The sequence below is a fragment of the Mandrillus leucophaeus genome, unplaced genomic scaffold, assembly GCF_000951045.1.
Source record: "Mandrillus leucophaeus isolate KB7577 unplaced genomic scaffold, Mleu.le_1.0 Scaffold11068, whole genome shotgun sequence".
Classification (NCBI taxonomy): domain Eukaryota; kingdom Metazoa; phylum Chordata; class Mammalia; order Primates; family Cercopithecidae; genus Mandrillus; species Mandrillus leucophaeus.
Window position 1 is genome coordinate 832 of NW_012099286.1, and position 3,312 is coordinate 4,143.

Consider the following 3,312-nt stretch of genomic DNA (forward strand, 5'->3'; position numbering starts at 1 on the left):
CTCCTGCCTCAGCCTCCTGAGTAGCTGGGATTACAGGCACCTGCCACCATGTCCGGCTAATTTTTTGTATTTTTAGCAGAGATGGGGTTTTACCATGTTGACCAGGCTGGTCTTGATCTCCTGACCTTGTGATCCACCTGCCTCAGCCTCTCAAAAGTGCTGGGATTATAGGCGTGAGCCACCGCGCCTGGCCTCTTTTTTTTTTTTAAGAGTAAGAGTAGACTTTGTCAGGCTCAGTGGCTCACACCTGTAACCCCAGCACTTTGGGAGGGCGAGGTGGGTGGATCACCTGAGGTCAGGAGTTTGAGACCAGCCTGGCCAGCATGGTGAAACCCCATCTCTACTAAAAATACAAAAATTAGCTGGCACATGCCTGTAATCCCAGCTACTTGGAAGGCTGAGGGCTGAGTCAGGAGAATCACTTGAACCTGGGAGGCAGAGGTTGCAGTGAGCCGAGATCACACCACTGCACTCCAGCCTGGGTGATAGAGTGAGACTCCGTCTCAAAAAAAAAAAAAAAAAAAATCTAAGTGGGGTCTTCCAACCAGAAAGGAGGAGTAACGCCGGCCAGATATACCTACCTATCTTAAACAAGTAAAAACCCACCCAAAATCTTGGCCTTTCAGACACTGCACACCAGCAGCACAGGGCAGTGAGCACTGAGAAATGAGAAACAAAGGAGATGAATCCTAGGACTGGCCAGCTTCCTGTCTGGAGAGAATTTCCAGGCTGTAGCACAGGAAAGGGACTCACAGGGTCCAGCAGTCTCCCCGAGTGGAGGAAATAGAGACTGGATTTCAGAGAGGCCAAGGCAGGTGGGATTCGCAAGGCAGAGTAATAAGGAATGCAAGGAGAGCTCCAGCCATCTGCAGAGGGGCCACAGTCCAGCTGAGCACTGTGCGGCCCGTGTGGGAGCCCGCAGAATGACCACCGGAAAAGAGCAGACAGGACAATCCCAGGGCTCAGACCGGGCAAGGCTAGCACAGGGTTTACCAACCAGAGTGGAAAGACCACCACGTGCTCCAGTGGCTCAATCGGTTAGCGCTTGGTACTTATACAGCAGTATATGTGTGGGTTATGCCAAGGTTGTGAGTTCGACCCTCACCTGGAGTATGTTTTCTTCCCATTGCAATTTCACACATTTCATGGTAATGAATTTTTCCCTTCTCTTGGCCGGGCATGGTGGCTCATGCCTGTAATCCCAACACCTCGGGAGGTCGAGGTGGGCGATCACAAGGTCAGAAGTTCGAGACTAGCCTGGCCAATGTGGCAAAACCCCATCTCTACTGAAAATACAAAAAAAAAACATAGCCAGGTGTGGTGGCATACACCTGTAGTCTCAGCTACCTGGGAGGCTGAGGTGGAAGGACCGCTTGAGCCCAGGAGTTTGAGACCAGCCTTGCCAACTTGGCAAAACCCTGTCTCTACTAAAAATACAAAATTTAACCGAGCATGGTGGTGGGCGCCTATAATCCCAGCTACTCGGAAGTCTGAGGCAGGAGAATCACTTGAACCTGGGAGGCTGAAGTTGCAGTGAGCCAAGAGTGTGTCACTGCACTCCAGCCTGGGCGACAGAGCTACACTTTGTCTCAAAAAAAAAAAAAAAAGAAAAGAAATAAAAAATATATGTATACAAAAATTAGCCGAGCATGGTGGTGGGCATCTGTGATCTCAGCTATTCAGGAGGCTGAGGCTGGAGAAGCGCTTGAACCCGGGAGGCAGAGGTTGCAGTAAGCTGAGATCATGCCATTGTACTCCAGCCTGGGCAACAGAGTAAGACTCCATCTCAAAAAAAAAAAAAAAGAAAAGAAAAGTCTAAGGCCAGGTGCAGGGGCTCATGCCTGTAATCTCAACGCTTTAGGAGGCTTGCTTGGGCCCAGGAGTTCAAGACCAGCCTGGGCAACACAGGGAGACCCTGTCTCTAATTTAAAAAAAAAAAAAAAAGTCCGGGCACGGTGGCTCACGCTTGTAATCCCAGCACTTTGGGAGGCCAAGGCAGGTAGATCACGAGGTCAGGAGTTTGAGACCAGCCTGGCCAGCATGGTGAAACCCCATCTCTACTAAAAATACAAAAATTAGCTGGCACATGCCTGTAATCCCAGCTACTTGGAAGGCTGAGGGCTGAGTCAGGAGAATCACTTGAACCTGGGAGGCAGAGGTTGCAGTGAGCCGAGATCACACCACTGCACTCCAGCCTGGGTGATAGAGTGAGACTCCGTCTCAAAAAAAAAAAAAAAAAAAATCTAAGTGGGGTCTTCCAACCAGAAAGGAGGAGTAACGCCGGCCAGATATACCTACCTATCTTAAACAAGTAAAAACCCACCCAAAATCTTGGCCTTTCAGACACTGCACACCAGCAGCACAGGGCAGTGAGCACTGAGAAATGAGAAACAAAGGAGATGAATCCTAGGACTGGCCAGCTTCCTGTCTGGAGAGAATTTCCAGGCTGTAGCACAGGAAAGGGACTCACAGGGTCCAGCAGTCTCCCCGAGTGGAGGAAATAGAGACTGGATTTCAGAGAGGCCAAGGCAGGTGGGATTCGCAAGGCAGAGTAATAAGGAATGCAAGGAGAGCTCCAGCCATCTGCAGAGGGGCCACAGTCCAGCTGAGCACTGTGCGGCCCGTGTGGGAGCCCGCAGAATGACCACCGGAAAAGAGCAGACAGGACAATCCCAGGGCTCAGACCGGGCAAGGCTAGCACAGGGTTTACCAACCAGAGTGGAAAGACCACCACGTGCTCCAGTGGCTCAATCGGTTAGCGCTTGGTACTTATACAGCAGTATATGTGTGGGTTATGCCAAGGTTGTGAGTTCGACCCTCACCTGGAGTATGTTTTCTTCCCATTGCAATTTCACACATTTCATGGTAATGAATTTTTCCCTTCTCTTGGCCGGGCATGGTGGCTCATGCCTGTAATCCCAACACCTCGGGAGGTCGAGGTGGGCGATCACAAGGTCAGAAGTTCGAGACTAGCCTGGCCAATGTGGCAAAACCCCATCTCTACTGAAAATACAAAAAAAAAACATAGCCAGGTGTGGTGGCACACACCTGTAGTCCCAGCTACTCGGGAGGCTGAGGCAGGATAATCACTTGAACCCAGGAGATGGAGGTTGCAGTGAGCTAAGATCATGCCACTGCACTCTAGCCTGGGCGACAGAGTGAGACTCCGTCTCAAAAAAAAAAGAAAGACTACTGAGCATAGAGGCATCCTGTAGAAGACTCAGAAGCAGGCTGCTCAGTTGTGGGGCCAAATTAACCAGACTAGGGGCAATTCTGGTCATGACTAACAAAGGTGAAAAGAAAGCCCTTAGA

The 3,312-nt window shown here is 50.5% G+C and overlaps 2 non-coding genes across 2 annotated transcripts; both read left to right on the forward strand.

Moving 5' to 3' along the window:
* The first annotated feature begins 1,019 nt into the window (after positions 1-1,019).
* Positions 1,020-1,113, forward strand: TRNAI-UAU. Its single transcript has 2 exons — positions 1,020-1,057; positions 1,078-1,113. It is a non-coding gene; the product is annotated as a tRNA-Ile (tRNA).
* A 1,623-nt stretch (positions 1,114-2,736) lies between these two features.
* TRNAI-UAU lies at positions 2,737-2,830 on the forward strand. Its single transcript has 2 exons — positions 2,737-2,774; positions 2,795-2,830. It is a non-coding gene; the product is annotated as a tRNA-Ile (tRNA).
* The last annotated feature ends 482 nt before the right edge of the window (positions 2,831-3,312 follow it).